Source organism: Euprymna scolopes, chromosome 46 (assembly GCF_053919585.1).
Source record: "Euprymna scolopes isolate OS-2025 chromosome 46, ASM5391958v1, whole genome shotgun sequence".
NCBI classification, from domain to species: domain Eukaryota; kingdom Metazoa; phylum Mollusca; class Cephalopoda; order Sepiida; family Sepiolidae; genus Euprymna; species Euprymna scolopes.
The window spans coordinates 70,009,410-70,031,538 of record NC_136527.1 but is presented as its reverse complement, the minus strand read 5'-3'; the positions used below and the strand labels follow the sequence as shown (position 1 = coordinate 70,031,538).

The window sequence follows — 22,129 nt, the reverse complement described above, 5'->3', positions numbered from 1 at the left end:
AACAAATTCTGGTTGTTTTAAAACTATTTTGTTGTTTTTGAGATTTTTCATTGTCTCCCCTTTTCAATTATATGCTTGTCTTTCAAGCTTTTATCCGTAATATTCTTTAAATCTATAAATATTTTTATTTTCTTTTAACAAATTCTGGTTGTTTTAAAACTATTTTGTTGTTTTTGAGATTTTTCATTGTTTCCCCTTTTCAATTATATGCTTGTCTTTCAAGCTTTTATCTGTAATATTCATTAAATCTATAAATATTTTTATTTTCTTTTAACAAATTCTGGTTGTTTTAAAACTATTTTGTTGTTTTTGAGATTTTTCATTGTCTCCCCTTTTCAATTATATGCTTGTCTTTCAAGCTTTTATCTGTAATATTCTTTAAATCTATAAATATTTTTATTTTCTTTTAACAAATTCTGGTTGTTTTAAAACTATTTTGTTGCTTTTTGAGATTTTTCATTGTTTCGCCTTTTCAATTATATGCTTGTCTTTCAAGCTTTTATCTGTAATATTCTTTAAATCTATAAATATTTTTATTTTCTTTTAACAAATTCTGTTTTTTTAAAACTATTTTGTTGTTTTTGAGATTTTTCATTGTTTCTCCTTTTCAATTATATGCTTGTCTTTCAAGCTTTTATCTGTAATATTCTTTAAATCTATAAATAGTTTTATTTTCTTTTAACAAATTCTGTTTTTTTAAAACTATTTTGTTGTTTTTGAGATTTTTCGTTGTTTCTCCTTTTCAATTATATGCTTGTCTTTCAAGCTTTTATCTGTAATATTCTTTAAATCTATAAATATTTTTATTTTCTTTTAACAAATTCTGGTTGTTTTAAAACTATTTTGTTGTTTTTGAGATTTTTCGTTGTTTCTCCTTTTCAATTATATGCTTGTCTTTCAAGCTTTTATCTGTAATACTCATTAAATCTATAAATATTTTTCTTTTCTTTTAACAAATTCTGGTTGTTTTAAAACTATTTTGTTGTTTTTGAGATTTTTCATTGTCTCCCCTTTTCAATTATATGCTTGTCTTTCAAGCTTTTATCTGTAATATTCTTTAAATCTATAAATATTTTTATTTTCTTTTAACAAATTCTGGTTGTTTTAAAACTATTTTGTTGCTTTTTGAGATTTTTCATTGTTTCGCCTTTTCAATTATATGCTTGTCTTTCAAGCTTTTATCTGTAATATTCTTTAAATCTATAAATATTTTTATTTTCTTTTAACAAATTCTGGTTGTTTTAAAACTATTTTGTTGTTTTTGAGATTTTTCATTGTTTCGCCTTTTCAATTATATGCTTGTCTTTCAAGCTTTTATCTGTAATATTCTTAAATTCTATAAATATTTTTATTCTCTTTTAACAAATTCTGGTTGTTTTAAAACTATTTTGTTGTTTTTGAGATTTTTCATTGTTTCCCCTTTTCAATTATATGCTTGTCTTTCAAGCTTTTATCTGTAATATTCATTAAATCTATAAATATTTTTATTTTCTTTTAACAAATTCTGGTTGTTTTAAAACTATTTTGTTGTTTTTGAGATTTTTCATTGTTTCCCCTTTTCAATTATATGCTTGTCTTTCAAGCTTTTATCTGTAATATTCTTTAAATCTATAAATATTTTTATTTTCTTTTAAAAAATTCTGGTTGTTTTAAAACTATTTTGTTGATTTGAAGATTTTTCATTGTTTCCCCTTTTCAATTATATGCTTGTCTTTCAAGCTTTTATCTGTAATATTCTTTAAATCTATAAATATTTTTATTTTCTTTTAAAAAATTCTGGTTGTTTTAAAACTATTTTGTTGTTTTTGAGATTTTTCATTGTTTCCCCTTTTCAATTATATGCTTGTCTTTCAAGCTTTTATCTGTAATAATCTTTAAATCTATAAATATTTTTATTTTCTTTTAACAAATTCTGGTTGTTTTAAAACTATTTTGTTGTTTTTGAGATTTTTCATTGTTTCCCCTTTTCAATTATATGCTTGTCTTTCAAGCTTTTATCTGTAATATTCTTTAAATCTATAAATATTTTTATTTTCTTTTAAAAAATTCTGGTTGTTTTAAAACTATTTTGTTGTTTTTGAGATTTTTCATTGTTTCCCATTTTCAATTATATGCTTGTCTTTCAAGCTTTTATCTGTAATATTCTTTAAATCTATAACTATTTTTGTTTTCTTTTAACCAATTTTGGTTGTTTTAAAACTATTTTGTTGTTTTTGAGATTGTTCCTTGTTTCCCCTTTTGAATTATATGCTTGTCTTTCAAGCTTTTATCTGTAATATTCTATAAATCTATAAATATTTTTATTTTCTTTTAACAAATTCTGGTTGTTTTAAAACTATTTTGTTGTTTTTGAGATTTTTCATTGTTTCCCCTTTTCAATTATATGCTTGTCTTTCAAGCTTTTATCTGTAATATTCTTTAAATCTATAAATATTTTTATTCTCTTTTAACAAAGTCTGGTTGTTTTAAAACTATTTTGTTGGTTTTGAGATTTTTCATTGTCTCCCCTTTTCAATTATATGCTTGTCTTTCAAGCTTTTATCTGTAATATTCTTTAAATCTATATGTTTATTTTCTTTTAACAAATTCTGGTTGTGTTTTAACTATTTTGTTGCTTTGGAGATTGTTCATTGTTTCACCTTTTCAATTATATGCTTGTCTTTCCAGCTTTTATCTGTAATATTCTTTTAATCTATAAATATTTTTATTTTCTTTTAACAAATTCTGGTTGTTTTAAAACTATTTTGTTGCTTTTTGAGATTTTTCATTGTTTCGCCTTTTCAATTATATGCTTGTCTTTCAAGCTTTTATCTGTAATATTCTTTAAATCTATAAATATTTTATTTTCTTTTAACAAATTCTGGTTGTTTTAAAACTATTTTGTTGTTTTTGAGATTTTTCATTGTTTCGCCTTTTCAATTATATGCTTGTCTTTCAAGCTTTTATCTGTAATATTCTTTAAATCTATAAATATTTTTATTCTCTTTTAACAAATTCTGGTTGTTTTAAAACTATTTTGTTGTTTTTGAGATTTTTCATTGTTTCCCCTTTTCAATTATATGCTTGTCTTTCAAGCTTTTATCTGTAATATTCTTTAAATCTATAAATATTTTATTTTCTTTTAACAAATTCTGGTTGTTTTAAAACTATTTTGTTGTTTTTGAGATTTTTCATTGTTTCCCCTTTTCAATTATATGCTTGTCTTTCAAGCTTTTATCTGTAATAATCTTTAAATCCATAAATATTTTTATTTTATTTTAACAAATTCTGGTTGTTTTAAAACTATTTTGTTGTTTTTGAGATTTTTCATTGTTTCCCCTTTTCAATTATATGCTTGTCTTTCAAGCTTTTATCTGTAATATTCTTTAAATCTATAAATATTTTTATTTTCTTTTAACAAATTCTGGTTGTTTTAAAACTATTTTGTTGTTTTTGAGATTTTTCATTGTCTCCCCTTTTCAATTATATGCTTGTCTTTAAAGCTTTTATCTGTAATATTCTTTAAATCTATAAATATTTTTATTTTCTTTTAACAAATTCTGGTTGTTTTAAAACTATTTTGTTGTTTTTGAGATTTTTCATTGTCTCCCCTTTTCAATTATATGCTTGTCTTTCAAGCTTTTATCCGTAATATTCTTTAAATCTATAAATATTTTTATTTTCTTTTAACAAATTCTGGTTGTTTTAAAACTATTTTGTTGTTTTTGAGATTTTTCATTGTTTCCCCTTTTCAATTATATGCTTGTCTTTCAAGCTTTTATCTGTAATATTCATTAAATCTATAAATATTTTTATTTTCTTTTAACAAATTCTGGTTGTTTTAAAACTATTTTGTTGTTTTTGAGATTTTTCATTGTCTCCCCTTTTCAATTATATGCTTGTCTTTCAAGCTTTTATCTGTAATATTCTTTAAATCTATAAATATTTTTATTTTCTTTTAACAAATTCTGGTTGTTTTAAAACTATTTTGTTGCTTTTTGAGATTTTTCATTGTTTCGCCTTTTCAATTATATGCTTGTCTTTCAAGCTTTTATCTGTAATATTCTTTAAATCTATAAATATTTTTATTTTCTTTTAACAAATTCTGTTTTTTTAAAACTATTTTGTTGTTTTTGAGATTTTTCATTGTTTCTCCTTTTCAATTATATGCTTGTCTTTCAAGCTTTTATCTGTAATATTCTTTAAATCTATAAATAGTTTTATTTTCTTTTAACAAATTCTGGTTGTTTTAAAACTATTTTGTTGTTTTTGAGATTTTTCGTTGTTTCTCCTTTTCAATTATATGCTTGTCTTTCAAGCTTTTATCTGTAATACTCATTAAATCTATAAATATTTTTCTTATCTTTTAACAAATTCTGGTTGTTTTAAAACTATTTTGTTGTTTTTGAGATTTTTCATTGTCTCCCCTTTTCAATTATATGCTTGTCTTTCAAGCTTTTATCTGTAATATTCTTTAAATCTATAAATATTTTTATTTTCTTTTAACAAATTCTGGTTGTTTTAAAACTATTTTGTTGCTTTTTGAGATTTTTCATTGTTTCGCCTTTTCAATTATATGCTTGTCTTTCAAGCTTTTATCTGTAATATTCTTTAAATCTATAAATATTTTTATTTTCTTTTAACAAATTCTGGTTGTTTTAAAACTATTTTGTTGTTTTTGAGATTTTTCATGTTTCGCCTTTTCAATTATATGCTTGTCTTTCAAGCTTTTATCTGTAATATTCTTAAATTCTATAAATATTTTTATTCTCTTTTAACAAATTCTGGTTGTTTTAAAACTATTTTGTTGTTTTTGAGATTTTTCATTGTTTCCCCTTTTCAATTATATGCTTGTCTTTCAAGCTTTTATCTGTAATATTCATTAAATCTATAAATATTTTTATTTTCTTTTAACAAATTCTGGTTCTTTTAAAACTATTTTGTTGTTTTTGAGATTTTTCATTGTTTCCCCTTTTCAATTATATGCTTGTCTTTCAAGCTTTTATCTGTAATATTCTTTAAATCTATAAATATTTTTATTTTCTTTTAAAAAATTCTGGTTGTTTTAAAACTATTTTGTTGATTTGAAGATTTTTCATTGTTTCCCCTTTTCAATTATATGCTTGTCTTTCAAGCTTTTATCTGTAATATTCTTTAAATCTATAAATATTTTTATTTTCTTTTAAAAAATTCTGGTTGTTTTAAAACTATTTTGTTGTTTTTGAGATTTTTCATTGTTTCCCCTTTTCAATTATATGCTTGTCTTTCAAGCTTTTATCTGTAATAATCTTTAAATCTATAAATATTTTTATTTTCTTTTAACAAATTCTGGTTGTTTTAAAACTATTTTGTTGTTTTTGAGATTTTTCATTGTTTCCCCTTTTCAATTATATGCTTGTCTTTCAAGCTTTTATCTGTAATATTCTTTAAATCTATAAATATTTTTATTTTCTTTTAAAAAATTCTGGTTGTTTTAAAACTATTTTGTTGTTTTTGAGATTTTTCATTGTTTCCCATTTTCAATTATATGCTTGTCTTTCAAGCTTTTATCTGTAATATTCTTTAAATCTATAACTATTTTTGTTTTCTTTTAACCAATTCTGGTTGTTTTAAAACTATTTTGTTGTTTTTGAGATTGTTCCTTGTTTCCCCTTTTGAATTATATGCTTGTCTTTCAAGCTTTTATCTGTAATATTCTATAAATCTATAAATATTTTTATTTTCTTTTAACAAATTCTGGTTGTTTTAAAACTATTTTGTTGTTTTTGAGATTTTTCATTGTTTCCCCTTTTCAATTATATGCTTGTCTTTCAAGCTTTTATCTGTAATATTCTTTAAATCTATAAATATTTTTATTCTCTTTTAACAAAGTCTGGTTGTTTTAAAACTATTTTGTTGGTTTTGAGATTTTTCATTGTCTCCCCTTTTCAATTATATGCTTGTCTTTCAAGCTTTTATCTGTAATATTCTTTAAATCTATATGTTTATTTTCTTTTAACAAATTCTGGTTGTGTTTTAACTATTTTGTTGCTTTGGAGATTGTTCATTGTTTCACCTTTTCAATTATATGCTTGTCTTTCCAGCTTTTATCTGTAATATTCTTTTAATCTATAAATATTTTTATTTTCTTTTAACAAATTCTGGTTGTTTTAAAACTATTTTGTTGCTTTTTGAGATTTTTCATTGTTTCGCCTTTTCAATTATATGCTTGTCTTTCAAGCTTTTATCTGTAATATTCTTTAAATCTATAAATATTTTATTTTCTTTTAACAAATTCTGGTTGTTTTAAAACTATTTTGTTGTTTTTGAGATTTTTCATTGTTTCCCCTTTTCAATTATATGCTTGTCTTTCAAGCTTTTATCTGTAATATTCTTTAAATCTATAAATATTTTATTTTCTTTTAACAAATTCTGGTTGTTTTAAAACTATTTTGTTGTTTTTGAGATTTTTCATTGTTTCCCCTTTTCAATTATATGCTTGTCTTTCAAGCTTTTATCTGTAATAATCTTTAAATCCATAAATATTTTTATTTTATTTTAACAAATTCTGGTTGTTTTAAAACTATTTTGTTGTTTTTGAGATTTTTCATTGTTTCCCCTTTTCAATTATATGCTTGTCTTTCAAGCTTTTATCTGTAATATTCTTTAAATCTATAAATATTTTTATTTTCTTTTAACAAATTCTGGTTGTTTTAAAACTATTTTGTTGTTTTTGAGATTTTTCATTGTTTCCCCTTTTCAATTATATGCTTGTCTTTCAAGCTTTTATCTGTAATATTCTTTAAATCTATAAATATTTTATTTTCTTTTAACAAATTCTGGTTGTTTTAAAACTATTTTGTTGTTTTTGAGATTTTTCATTGTTTCCCCTTTTCAATTATATGCTTGTCTTTCAAGCTTTTATCTGTAATAATCTTTAAATCCATAAATATTTTTATTTTATTTTAACAAATTCTGGTTGTTTTAAAACTATTTTGTTGTTTTTGAGATTTTTCATTGTTTCCCCTTTTCAATTATATGCTTGTCTTTCAAGCTTTTATCTGTAATATTCTTTAAATCTATAAATATTTTTATTTTCTTTTAACAAATTCTGGTTGTTTTAAAACTATTTTGTTGTTTTTGAGATTTTTCATTGTCTCCCCTTTTCAATTATATGCTTGTCTTTAAAGCTTTTATCTGTAATATTCTTTAAATCTATAAATATTTTTATTTTCTTTTAACAAATTCTGGTTGTTTTAAAACTATTTTGTTGTTTTTGAGATTTTTCATTGTCTCCCCTTTTCAATTATATGCTTGTCTTTCAAGCTTTTATCCGTAATATTCTTTAAATCTATAAATATTTTTATTTTCTTTTAACAAATTCTGGTTGTTTTAAAACTATTTTGTTGTTTTTGAGATTTTTCATTGTTTCCCCTTTTCAATTATATGCTTGTCTTTCAAGCTTTTATCTGTAATATTCATTAAATCTATAAATATTTTTATTTTCTTTTAACAAATTCTGGTTGTTTTAAAACTATTTTGTTGTTTTTGAGATTTTTCATTGTCTCCCCTTTTCAATTATATGCTTGTCTTTCAAGCTTTTATCTGTAATATTCTTTAAATCTATAAATATTTTTATTTTCTTTTAACAAATTCTGGTTGTTTTAAAACTATTTTGTTGCTTTTTGAGATTTTTCATTGTTTCGCCTTTTCAATTATATGCTTGTCTTTCAAGCTTTTATCTGTAATATTCTTTAAATCTATAAATATTTTTATTTTCTTTTAACAAATTCTGTTTTTTTAAAACTATTTTGTTGTTTTTGAGATTTTTCATTGTTTCTCCTTTTCAATTATATGCTTGTCTTTCAAGCTTTTATCTGTAATATTCTTTAAATCTATAAATAGTTTTATTTTCTTTTAACAAATTCTGGTTGTTTTAAAACTATTTTGTTGTTTTTGAGATTTTTCGTTGTTTCTCCTTTTCAATTATATGCTTGTCTTTCAAGCTTTTATCTGTAATACTCATTAAATCTATAAATATTTTTCTTATCTTTTAACAAATTCTGGTTGTTTTAAAACTATTTTGTTGTTTTTGAGATTTTTCATTGTCTCCCCTTTTCAATTATATGCTTGTCTTTCAAGCTTTTATCTGTAATATTCTTTAAATCTATAAATATTTTTATTTTCTTTTAACAAATTCTGGTTGTTTTAAAACTATTTTGTTGCTTTTTGAGATTTTTCATTGTTTCGCCTTTTCAATTATATGCTTGTCTTTCAAGCTTTTATCTGTAATATTCTTTAAATCTATAAATATTTTTATTTTCTTTTAACAAATTCTGGTTGTTTTAAAACTATTTTGTTGTTTTTGAGATTTTTCATGTTTCGCCTTTTCAATTATATGCTTGTCTTTCAAGCTTTTATCTGTAATATTCTTAAATTCTATAAATATTTTTATTCTCTTTTAACAAATTCTGGTTGTTTTAAAACTATTTTGTTGTTTTTGAGATTTTTCATTGTTTCCCCTTTTCAATTATATGCTTGTCTTTCAAGCTTTTATCTGTAATATTCATTAAATCTATAAATATTTTTATTTTCTTTTAACAAATTCTGGTTCTTTTAAAACTATTTTGTTGTTTTTGAGATTTTTCATTGTTTCCCCTTTTCAATTATATGCTTGTCTTTCAAGCTTTTATCTGTAATATTCTTTAAATCTATAAATATTTTTATTTTCTTTTAAAAAATTCTGGTTGTTTTAAAACTATTTTGTTGATTTGAAGATTTTTCATTGTTTCCCCTTTTCAATTATATGCTTGTCTTTCAAGCTTTTATCTGTAATATTCTTTAAATCTATAAATATTTTTATTTTCTTTTAAAAAATTCTGGTTGTTTTAAAACTATTTTGTTGTTTTTGAGATTTTTCATTGTTTCCCCTTTTCAATTATATGCTTGTCTTTCAAGCTTTTATCTGTAATAATCTTTAAATCTATAAATATTTTTATTTTCTTTTAACAAATTCTGGTTGTTTTAAAACTATTTTGTTGTTTTTGAGATTTTTCATTGTTTCCCCTTTTCAATTATATGCTTGTCTTTCAAGCTTTTATCTGTAATATTCTTTAAATCTATAAATATTTTTATTTTCTTTTAAAAAATTCTGGTTGTTTTAAAACTATTTTGTTGTTTTTGAGATTTTTCATTGTTTCCCATTTTCAATTATATGCTTGTCTTTCAAGCTTTTATCTGTAATATTCTTTAAATCTATAACTATTTTTGTTTTCTTTTAACCAATTCTGGTTGTTTTAAAACTATTTTGTTGTTTTTGAGATTGTTCCTTGTTTCCCCTTTTGAATTATATGCTTGTCTTTCAAGCTTTTATCTGTAATATTCTATAAATCTATAAATATTTTTATTTTCTTTTAACAAATTCTGGTTGTTTTAAAACTATTTTGTTGTTTTTGAGATTTTTCATTGTTTCCCCTTTTCAATTATATGCTTGTCTTTCAAGCTTTTATCTGTAATATTCTTTAAATCTATAAATATTTTTATTCTCTTTTAACAAAGTCTGGTTGTTTTAAAACTATTTTGTTGGTTTTGAGATTTTTCATTGTCTCCCCTTTTCAATTATATGCTTGTCTTTCAAGCTTTTATCTGTAATATTCTTTAAATCTATATGTTTATTTTCTTTTAACAAATTCTGGTTGTGTTTTAACTATTTTGTTGCTTTGGAGATTGTTCATTGTTTCACCTTTTCAATTATATGCTTGTCTTTCCAGCTTTTATCTGTAATATTCTTTTAATCTATAAATATTTTTATTTTCTTTTAACAAATTCTGGTTGTTTTAAAACTATTTTGTTGCTTTTTGAGATTTTTCATTGTTTCGCCTTTTCAATTATATGCTTGTCTTTCAAGCTTTTATCTGTAATATTCTTTAAATCTATAAATATTTTATTTTCTTTTAACAAATTCTGGTTGTTTTAAAACTATTTTGTTGTTTTTGAGATTTTTCATTGTTTCCCCTTTTCAATTATATGCTTGTCTTTCAAGCTTTTATCTGTAATATTCTTTAAATCTATAAATATTTTATTTTCTTTTAACAAATTCTGGTTGTTTTAAAACTATTTTGTTGTTTTTGAGATTTTTCATTGTTTCCCCTTTTCAATTATATGCTTGTCTTTCAAGCTTTTATCTGTAATAATCTTTAAATCCATAAATATTTTTATTTTATTTTAACAAATTCTGGTTGTTTTAAAACTATTTTGTTGTTTTTGAGATTTTTCATTGTTTCCCCTTTTCAATTATATGCTTGTCTTTCAAGCTTTTATCTGTAATATTCTTTAAATCTATAAATATTTTTATTTTCTTTTAACAAATTCTGGTTGTTTTAAAACTATTTTGTTGTTTTTGAGATTTTTCATTGTCTCCCCTTTTCAATTATATGCTTGTCTTTAAAGCTTTTATCTGTAATATTCTTTAAATCTATAAATATTTTTATTTTCTTTTAACAAATTCTGGTTGTTTTAAAACTATTTTGTTGTTTTTGAGATTTTTCATTGTCTCCCCTTTTCAATTATATGCTTGTCTTTCAAGCTTTTATCTGTAATATTCTTTAAATCTATAAATATTTTTATTTTCTTTTAACAAATTCTGGTTGTTTTAAAACTATTTTGTTGCTTTTTGAGATTTTTCATTGTTTCGCCTTTTCAATTATATGCTTGTCTTTCAAGCTTTTATCTGTAATATTCTTTAAATCTATAAATATTTTTATTTTCTTTTAACAAATTCTGGTTGTTTTAAAACTATTTTGTTGTTTTTGAGATTTTTAATTGTTTCGCCTTTTCAATTATATGCTTGTCTTTCAAGCTTTTATCTGTAATATTCTTTAAATCTATAAATATTTTTATTCTCTTTTAACAAATTCTGGTTGTTTTAAAACTATTTTGTTGATTTGAAGATTTTTCATTGTTTCCCCTTTTCAATTATATGCTTGTCTTTCAAGCTTTTATCTGTAATATTCTTTAAATCTATAAATATTTTTATTTTCTTTTAACAAATTCTGGTTGTTTTAAAACTATTTTGTTGATTTGAAGATTTTTCATTGTTTCCCTTTTTCAATTATATGCTTGTCTTTCAAGCTTTTATCTGTAATATTCTTTAAATCTATAAATATTTTATTTTCTTTTAACAAATTCTGGTTGTTTTAAAACTATTTTGTTGTTTTTGAGATTTTTCATTGTCTCCCCTTTTCAATTATATGCTTGTCTTTCAAGCTTTTATCTGTAATATTCTTTAAATCTATAAATATTTTTATTTTCTTTTAACAAATTCTGGTTGTTTTAAAACTATTTTGTTGCTTTTTGAGATTTTTCATTGTTTCGCCTTTTCAATTATATGCTTGTCTTTCAAGCTTTTATCTGTAATATTCTTTAAATCTATAAATATTTTTATTTTCTTTTAACAAATTCTGGTTGTTTTAAAACTATTTTGTTGTTTTTGAGATTTTTCATTGTTTCGCCTTTTCAATTATATGCTTGTCTTTCAAGCTTTTATCTGTAATATTCTTTAAATCTATAAATATTTTTATTCTCTTTTAACAAATTCTGGTTGTTTTAAAACTATTTTGTTGATTTGAAGATTTTTCATTGTTTCCCCTTTTCAATTATATGCTTGTCTTTCAAGCTTTTATCTGTAATATTCTTTAAATCTATAAATATTTTTATTTTCTTTTAACAAATTCTGGTTGTTTTAAAACTATTTTGTTGTTTTTGAGATTTTTCATTGTCTCCCCTTTTTAATTATATGCTTGTCTTTCAAGCTTTTATCTGTAATATTCTTTAAATCTATAAATATTTTTATTTTCTTTTAACAAATTCTGGTTGTTTTAAAACTATTTTGTTGTTTTTGAGATTTTTCATTGTTTCCCCTTTTCAATTATATGCTTGTCTTTCAAGCTTTTATCCGTAATATTCTTTAAATCTATAAATATTTTTATTTTCTTTTAACAAATTCTGGTTGTTTTAAAACTATTTTGTTGTTTTTGAGATTTTTCATTGTTTCCCCTTTTCAATTATATGCTTGTCTTTCAAGCTTTTATCTGTAATATTCATTAAATCTATAAATATTTTTATTTTCTTTTAACAAATTCTGGTTGTTTTAAAACTATTTTGTTGTTTTTGAGATTTTTCATTGTCTCCCCTTTTCAATTATATGCTTGTCTTTCAAGCTTTTATCTGTAATATTCTTTAAATCTATAAATATTTTTATTTTCTTTTAACAAATTCTGGTTGTTTTAAAACTATTTTGTTGCTTTTTGAGATTTTTCATTGTTTCGCCTTTTCAATTATATGCTTGTCTTTCAAGCTTTTATCTGTAATATTCTTTAAATCTATAAATATTTTTATTTTCTTTTAACAAATTCTGGTTGTTTTAAAACTATTTTGTTGTTTTTGAGATTTTTCATTGTTTCGCCTTTTCAATTATATGCTTGTCTTTCAAGCTTTTATCTGTAATATTCTTAAATTCTATAAATATTTTTATTCTCTTTTAACAAATTCTGGTTGTTTTAAAACTATTTTGTTGTTTTTGAGATTTTTCATTGTTTCCCCTTTTCAATTATATGCTTGTCTTTCAAGCTTTTATCTGTAATATTCATTAAATCTATAAATATTTTTATTTTCTTTTAACAAATTCTGGTTGTTTTAAAACTATTTTGTTGTTTTTGAGATTTTTCATTGTTTCCCCTTTTCAATTATATGCTTGTCTTTCAAGCTTTTATCTGTAATATTCTTTAAATCTATAAATATTTTTATTTTCTTTTAACAAATTCTGGTTGTTTTAAAACTATTTTGTTGATTTGAAGATTTTTAATTGTTTCCCCTTTTCAATTATATGCTTGTCTTTCAAGCTTTTATCTGTAATATTCTTTAAATCTATATGTTTATTTTCTTTTAACAAATTCTGGTTGTGTTAAAACTATTTTGTTGCTTTGGAGATTGTTCATTGTTTTACCTTTTCAATTATATGCTTGTCTTTCCAGCTTTTATCTGTAATATTCTTTTAATCTATAAATATTTTTATTTTCTTTTAACAAATTCTGGTTGTTTTAAAACTATTTTGTTGTTTTTGAGATTTTTCCTTGTTTCGCCTTTTCAATTATATGCTTGTCTTTCAAGTTTTATCTGTAATATTCTTTAAATCTATAAATATTTTTATTTTCTTTTAACAAATTCTGGTTGTTTTAAAACTATTTTGTTGTTTTTGAGATTTTTCATTGTTTCCCCTTTTCAATTATATGCTTGTCTTTCAAGCTTTTATCTGTAATAATCTTTAAATCTATAAATATTTTTATTTTCTTTTAACAAATTCTGGTTGTTTTAAAACTATTTTGTTTTTTTTGAGATTTTTCATTGTTTCCCCTTTTCAATTATATGCTTGTCTTTCAAGCTTTTATCTGTAATATTCTTTAAATCTATAAATATTTTTATTTTCTTTTAAAAAATTCTGGTTGTTTTAAAACTATTTTGTTGTTTTTGAGATTTTTCATTGTTTCCCATTTTCAATTATATGCTTGTCTTTCAAGCTTTTATCTGTAATATTCTTTAAATCTATAAATATTTTTATTTTCTTTTAACCAATTCTGGTTGTTTTAAAACTATTTTGTTGTTTTTGAGATTGTTCCTTGTTTCCCCTTTTGAATTATATGCTTGTCTTTCAAGCTTTTATCTGTAATATTCTATAAATCTATAAATATTTTTATTTTCTTTTAACAAATTCTGGTTGTTTTAAAACTATTTTGTTGTTTTTGAGATTTTTCATTGTTTCCCCTTTTCAATTATATGCTTGTCTTTCAAGCTTTTATCTGTAATATTCTTTAAATCTATATGTTTATTTTCTTTTAACAAATTCTGGTTGTGTTAAAACTATTTTGTTGCTTTGGAGATTGTTCATTGTTTCACCTTTTCAATTATATGCTTGTCTTTCCAGCTTTTATCTGTAATATTCTTTTAATCTATAAATATTTTTATTTTCTTTTAACAAATTCTGGTTGTGTTAAAACTATTTTGTTGCTTTGGAGATTGTTCATTGTTTCACCTTTTCAATTATATGCTTGTCTTTCCAGCTTTTATCTGTAATATTCTATAAATCTATAAATATTTTTATTTTCTTTTAACAAATTCTGGTTGTTTTAAAACTATTTTGTTGTTTTTGAGATTTTTCATTGTTTCCCCTTTTCAATTATATGCTTGTCTTTCAAGCTTTTATCTGTAATATTCTTTAAATCTATAAATATTTTTATTTTCTTTTAACAAATTCTGGTTGTTTAAAAACTATTTTGTTGTTTTTGAGATTCTTCATTGTTTCGCCTTTTCAATTATATGCTTGTCTTTCAAGTTTTATCTGTAATATTCTTTAAATCTATAAATATTTTTATTTTCTTTTAACAAATTCTGGTTGTTTTAAAACTATTTTGTTGTTTTTGAGATTTTTCCTTGTTTCCCCTTTTCAATTATATGCTTGTCTTTCAAGGTTTTATCTGTAATATTCTTTAAATCTATAAATATTTTTATTTTATTTTAACAAATTCTGGTTGTTTTAAAACTATTTTGTTTTTTTTGAGATTTTTAATTGTTTCGCCTTTTATATTATAGGCTTGTCTTTCAAGCCTTTATCTGTAATATTCTTTCAATCTATAAATATTTTTATTTTCTTTTAACAAATTCTGGTTGTTTTAAAACTATTTTGTTGTTTTTGAGATTTTTCGTTGTTTCTCCTTTTCAATTATATGCTTGTCTTTCAAGCTTTTATCTGTAATACTCATTAAATCTATAAATATTTTTATTTTCTTTTAACAAATTCTGGTTGTTTTAAAACTATTTTGTTGTTTTTGAGATTTTTCATTGTCTCCCCTTTTCAATTATATGCTTGTCTTTCAAGCTTTTATCTGTAATATTCTTTAAATCTATAAATATTTTTATTTTCTTTTAACAAATTCTGGTTGTTTTAAAACTATTTTGTTGCTTTTTGAGATTTTTCATTGTTTCGCCTTTTCAATTATATGCTTGTCTTTCAAGCTTTTATCTGTAATATTCTTTAAATCTATAAATATTTTTATTTTCTTTTAACAAATTCTGGTTGTTTTAAAACTATTTTGTTGTTTTTGAGATTTTTCATTGTTTCGCCTTTTCAATTATATGCTTGTCTTTCAAGCTTTTATCTGTAATATTCTTAAATTCTATAAATATTTTTATTCTCTTTTAACAAATTCTGGTTGTTTTAAAACTATTTTGTTGTTTTTGAGATTTTTCATTGTTTCCCCTTTTCAATTATATGCTTGTCTTTCAAGCTTTTATCTGTAATATTCATTAAATCTATAAATATTTTTATTTTCTTTTAACAAATTCTGGTTGTTTTAAAACTATTTTGTTGTTTTTGAGATTTTTCATTGTTTCCCCTTTTCAATTATATGCTTGTCTTTCAAGCTTTTATCTGTAATATTCTTTAAATCTATAAATATTTTTATTTTCTTTTAAAAAATTCTGGTTGTTTTAAAACTATTTTGTTGATTTGAAGATTTTTCATTGTTTCCCCTTTTCAATTATATGCTTGTCTTTCAAGCTTTTATCTGTAATATTCTTTAAATCTATAAATATTTTTATTTTCTTTTAAAAAATTCTGGTTGTTTTAAAACTATTTTGTTGTTTTTGAGATTTTTCATTGTTTCCCCTTTTCAATTATATGCTTGTCTTTCAAGCTTTTATCTGTAATAATCTTTAAATCTATAAATATTTTTATTTTCTTTTAACAAATTCTGGTTGTTTTAAAACTATTTTGTTGTTTTTGAGATTTTTCATTGTTTCCCCTTTTCAATTATATGCTTGTCTTTCAAGCTTTTATCTGTAATATTCTTTAAATCTATAAATATTTTTATTTTCTTTTAAAAAATTCTGGTTGTTTTAAAACTATTTTGTTGTTTTTGAGATTTTTCATTGTTTCCCATTTTCAATTATATGCTTGTCTTTCAAGCTTTTATCTGTAATATTCTTTAAATCTATAACTATTTTTGTTTTCTTTTAACCAATTCTGGTTGTTTTAAAACTATTTTCTTGTTTTTGAGATTGTTCCTTGTTTCCCCTTTTGAATTATATGCTTGTCTTTCAAGCTTTTATCTGTAATATTCTATAAATCTATAAATATTTTTATTTTCTTTTAACAAATTCTGGTTGTTTTAAAACTATTTTGTTGTTTTTGAGATTTTTCATTGTTTCCCCTTTTCAATTATATGCTTGTCTTTCAAGCTTTTATCTGTAATATTCTTTAAATCTATAAATATTTTTATTCTCTTTTAACAAAGTCTGGTTGTTTTAAAACTATTTTGTTGGTTTTGAGATTTTTCATTGTTTCGCCTTTTCAATTATATGCTTGTCTTTCAAGCTTTTATCTGTAATATTCTTTAAATCTATATGTTTATTTTCTTTTAACAAATTCTGGTTGTGTTTTAACTATTTTGTTGCTTTGGAGATTGTTCATTGTTTCACCTTTTCAATTATATGCTTGTCTTTCCAGCTTTTATCTGTAATATTCTTTTAATCTATAAATATTTTTATTTTCTTTTAACAAATTCTGGTTGTTTTAAAACTATTTTGTTGCTTTTTGAGATTTTTCATTGTTTCCCCTTTTCAATTATATGCTTGTCTTTCAAGCTTTTATCTGTAATAATCTTTAAATCCATAAATATTTTTATTTTATTTTAACAAATTCTGGTTGTTTTAAAACTATTTTGTTGTTTTTGAGATTTTTCATTGTTTCCCCTTTTCAATTATATGCTTGTCTTTCAAGCTTTTATCTGTAATATTCTTTAAATCTATAAATATTTTTATTTTCTTTTAACAAATTCTGGTTGTTTTAAAACTATTTTGTTGTTTTTGAGATTTTTCATTGTCTCCCCTTTTCAATTATATGCTTGTCTTTAAAGCTTTTATCTGTAATATTCTTTAAATCTATAAATATTTTTATTTTCTTTTAACAAATTCTGGTTGTTTTAAAACTATTTTGTTGTTTTTGAGATTTTTCATTGTCTCCCCTTTTCAATTATATGCTTGTCTTTCAAGCTTTTATCCGTAATATTCTTTAAATCTATAAATATTTTTATTTTCTTTTAACAAATTCTGGTTGTTTTAAAACTATTTTGTTGTTTTTGAGATTTTTCATTGTTTCCCCTTTTCAATTATATGCTTGTCTTTCAAGCTTTTATCTGTAATATTCATTAAATCTATAAATATTTTTATTTTCTTTTAACAAATTCTGGTTGTTTTAAAACTATTTTGTTGTTTTTGAGATTTTTCATTGTCTCCCCTTTTCAATTATATGCTTGTCTTTCAAGCTTTTATCTGTAATATTCTTTAAATCTATAAATATTTTTATTTTCTTTTAACAAATTCTGGTTGTTTTAAAACTATTTTGTTGCTTTTTGAGATTTTTCATTGTTTCGCCTTTTCAATTATATGCTTGTCTTTCAAGCTTTTATCTGTAATATTCTTTAAATCTATAAATATTTTTATTTTCTTTTAACAAATTCTGGTTGTTTTAAAACTATTTTGTTGTTTTTGAGATTTTTAATTGTTTCGCCTTTTCAATTATATGCTTGTCTTTCAAGCTTTTATCTGTAATATTCTTTAAATCTATAAATATTTTTATTCTCTTTTAACAAATTCTGGTTGTTTTAAAACTATTTTGTTGATTTGAAGATTTTTCATTGTTTCCCCTTTTCAATTATATGCTTGTCTTTCAAGCTTTTATCTGTAATATTCTTTAAATCTATAAATATTTTTATTTTCTTTTAACAAATTCTGGTTGTTTTAAAACTATTTTGTTGATTTGAAGATTTTTCATTGTTTCCCCTTTTCAATTATATGCTTGTCTTTCAAGCTTTTATCTGTAATATTCTTTAAATCTATAAATATTTTATTTTCTTTTAACAAATTCTGGTTGTTTTAAAACTATTTTGTTGTTTTTGAGATTTTTCATTGTCTCCCCTTTTCAATTATATGCTTGTCTTTCAAGCTTTTATCTGTAATATTCTTTAAATCTATAAATATTTTTATTTTCTTTTAACAAATTCTGGTTGTTTTAAAACTATTTTGTTGTTTTTGAGATTTGTCATTGTTTCGCCTTTTCAATTATATGCTTGTCTTTCAAGCTTTTATCTGTAATATTCTTTAAATCTATAAATATTTTTATTCTCTTTTAACAAATTCTGGTTGTTTTAAAACTATTTTGTTGATTTGAAGATTTTTCATTGTTTCCCCTTTTCAATTATATGCTTGTCTTTCAAGCTTTTATCTGTAATATTCTTTAAATCTATAAATATTTTTATTTTCTTTTAACAAATTCTGGTTGTTTTAAAACTATTTTGTTGTTTTTGAGATTTTTCATTGTCTCCCCTTTTTAATTATATGCTTGTCTTTCAAGCTTTTATCTGTAATATTCTTTAAATCTATAAATATTTTTATTTTCTTTTAACAAATTCTGGTTGTTTTAAAACTATTTTGTTGTTTTTGAGATTTTTCATTGTTTCCCCTTTTCAATTATATGCTTGTCTTTCAAGCTTTTATCCGTAATATTCTTTAAATCTATAAATATTTTTATTTTCTTTTAACAAATTCTGGTTGTTTTAAAACTATTTTGTTGTTTTTGAGATTTTTCATTGTCTCCCCTTTTCAATTATATGCTTGTCTTTCAAGCTTTTATCTGTAATATTCTTTAAATCTATAAATATTTTTATTTTCTTTTAACAAATTCTGGTTGTTTTAAAACTATTTTGTTGCTTTTTGAGATTTTTCATTGTTTCGCCTTTTCAATTATATGCTTGTCTTTCAAGCTTTTATCTGTAATATTCTTTAAATCTATAAATATTTTTATTTTCTTTTAACAAATTCTGGTTGTTTTAAAACTATTTTGTTGTTTTTGAGATTTTTCATTGTTTCGCCTTTTCAATTATATGCTTGTCTTTCAAGCTTTTATCTGTAATATTCTTAAATTCTATAAATATTTTTATTCTCTTTTAACAAATTCTGGTTGTTTTAAAACTATTTTGTTGTTTTTGAGATTTTTCATTGTTTCCCCTTTTCAATTATATGCTTGTCTTTCAAGCTTTTATCTGTAATATTCATTAAATCTATAAATATTTTTATTTTCTTTTAACAAATTCTGGTTGTTTTAAAACTATTTTGTTGTTTTTGAGATTTTTCATTGTTTCCCCTTTTCAATTATATGCTTGTCTTTCAAGCTTTTATCTGTAATATTCTTTAAATCTATAAATATTTTTATTTTCTTTTAACAAATTCTGGTTGTTTTAAAACTATTTTGTTGTTTTTGAGATTTTTCATTGTTTCCCCTTTTCAATTATATGCTTGTCTTTCAAGCTTTTATCTGTAATAATCTTTAAATCTATAAATATTTTTATTTTCTTTTAACAAATTCTGGTTGTTTTAAAACTATTTTGTTTTTTTTGAGATTTTTCATTGTTTCCCCTTTTCAATTATATGCTTGTCTTTCAAGCTTTTATCTGTAATATTCTTTAAATCTATAAATATTTTTATTTTCTTTTAAAAAATTCTGGTTGTTTTAAAACTATTTTGTTGTTTTTGAGATTTTTCATTGTTTCCCATTTTCAATTATATGCTTGTCTTTCAAGCTTTTATCTGTAATATTCTTTAAATCTATAAATATTTTTATTTTCTTTTAACCAATTCTGGTTGTTTTAAAACTATTTTGTTGTTTTTGAGATTGTTCCTTGTTTCCCCTTTTGAATTATATGCTTGTCTTTCAAGCTTTTATCTGTAATATTCTATAAATCTATAAATATTTTTATTTTCTTTTAACAAATTCTGGTTGTTTTAAAACTATTTTGTTGTTTTTGAGATTTTTCATTGTCTCCCCTTTTCAATTATATGCTTGTCTTTCAAGCTTTTATCTGTAATATTCTTTAAATCTATAAATATTTTTATTTTCTTTTAACAAATTCTTGTTGTTTTAAAACTATTTTGTTGGTTTTGAGATTTTTCATTGTTTCGCCTTTTCAATTATATGCTTGTCTTTCAAGCTTTTATCTGTAATATTCTTTAAATCTATATGTTTATTTTCTTTTAACAAATTCTGGTTGTGTTAAAACTATTTTGTTGCTTTGGAGATTGTTCATTGTTTCACCTTTTCAATTATATGCTTGTCTTTCCAGCTTTTATCTGTAATATTCTTTTAATCTATAAATATTTTTATTTTCTTTTAACAAATTCTGGTTGTGTTAAAACTATTTTGTTGCTTTGGAGATTGTTCATTGTTTCACCTTTTCAATTATATGCTTGTCTTTCCAGCTTTTATCTGTAATATTCTATAAATCTATAAATATTTTTATTTTCTTTTAACAAATTCTGGTTGTTTTAAAACTATTTTGTTGTTTTGAGATTTTTCATTGTTTCCCCTTTTCAATTATATGCTTGTCTTTCAAGCTTTTATCTGTAATATTCTTTAAATCTATAAATATTTTTATTTTCTTTTAACAAATTCTGGTTGTTTTAAAACTATTTTGTTGTTTTTGAGATTTTTCCTTGTTTCCCCTTTTCAATTATATGCTTGTCTTTCAAGGTTTTATCTGTAATATTCTTTAAATCTATAAATATTTTTATTTTATTTTAACAAATTCTGGTTGTTTTAAAACTATTTTGTTTTTTTTGAGATTTTTAATTGTTTCGCCTTTTATATTATAGGCTTGTCTTTCAAGCCTTTATCTGTAATATTCTTTCAATCTATAAATATTTTTATTTTCTTTTAACAAATTCTGGTTGTTTTAAAACTATTTTGTTGCTTTGGAGATTGTTCATTGTTTCGCCTTTTCAATTATATGCTTGTCTTTCAAGCTTTTATCTGTAATATTCTTTAAATCTATAAATATTTTTATTTTCTTTTAACAAATTCTGGTTGTTTTAAAACTATTTTGTTGTTTTTGAGATTTTTCATTGTTTCGCCTTTTCAATTATATGCTTGTCTTTCAAGCTTTTATCTGTAATATTCTTTAAATCTATAAAAATTTTTATTTTCTTTTAACAAATTCTGGTTGTTTTAAAACTATTTTGTTGTTTTTGAGATTTTTCATTGTTTCCCCTATGAATATTTTTATTTTCTTTTAACAAATTGGCCCTTCTGCTTGTTTTAAAAAGGCGCATTTAAAATTCAAGAGAAAACTATTTTGTTGTTTGTTAAACCATAATGATCATTTTCCTTTTTTTCCTTTTTTTATTCCCACATTTTATCTTGTTATTTATATGCTTGTGTTTTTTATTTTTTACATTTTCTAAAGCCTGTAAACATTTTAAATGTTTTTATTAACAAATTGGACCTTCTGAGTTTTTACTTTGTTGTTCAATCGATTGTTTTAAAAGTGCGTGTTTTAATTCAAGATAAATCTATTGAATTTCCTTAAAACAAAAACTGATAGAAAAAAAGAAAATAATAAGCAGGAAATCTAAAGTATTAGTTGGAAGGTAAAATAATTAAATAATTTGAAAGTCAAGATTAAACTATTTCTAAACTGAAGTAAAAAGTACTGAATTACATCCAAACAAAAACTGGTTTTCAAAAGTACAAAAATGAATAATTGAAATTATTAGTCAGAGATTATACTTACATTTTTATGTATTGTGATGATTTACCTGTGAAAAAAAAGAAAAGTCGATATTTAATAACCAAAAAATAAATACTGCAAAATGTTTAAAGGTTAAAAACTGGTATCGTTTTACAATCAGAAAAGAAAGACCTTTAAGAAATAATCCATACAAATGTAATAAAATACTGTTATTAATATTTTAGACAAACATTTTTGGAATTATCATTATATTATAATCAATCACATACTTTTGTAAGTAAATGTAATGTTTTGTTTACATTTTTAAATGAACGAATAAATTGGAACCAAATTACATTTTTTGAATTAAAAAAACTTATTTGGACATTTAAATGTCATTTCAATATTTTGAAATGTTGATCCATGAAAAGCAATAAAATTATTTCATAACACATAACAATACACATGTAAACATGATTGTATATATTATACCAATACTAAATCCATTGTTGAGGTTACAATCCATAAATTCTTGGTCATTTCTGCAGTTACTGTTGATG

At 21.9% G+C, this 22,129-nt stretch overlaps 1 long non-coding RNA gene across 1 annotated transcript in view; it reads right to left on the bottom strand.

The window, feature by feature from the left end:
• The window catches only part of LOC145270842 (uncharacterized), a 55,312-nt gene that overhangs the window by 11,782 nt on the left and 21,401 nt on the right, over positions 1–22,129 (bottom strand). The window contains exon 2 of the long non-coding RNA XR_013865593.1: positions 21,633–21,657. This is a non-coding gene — a long non-coding RNA (uncharacterized LOC145270842). The remainder of the gene's footprint in view (positions 1–21,632; positions 21,658–22,129) is intronic.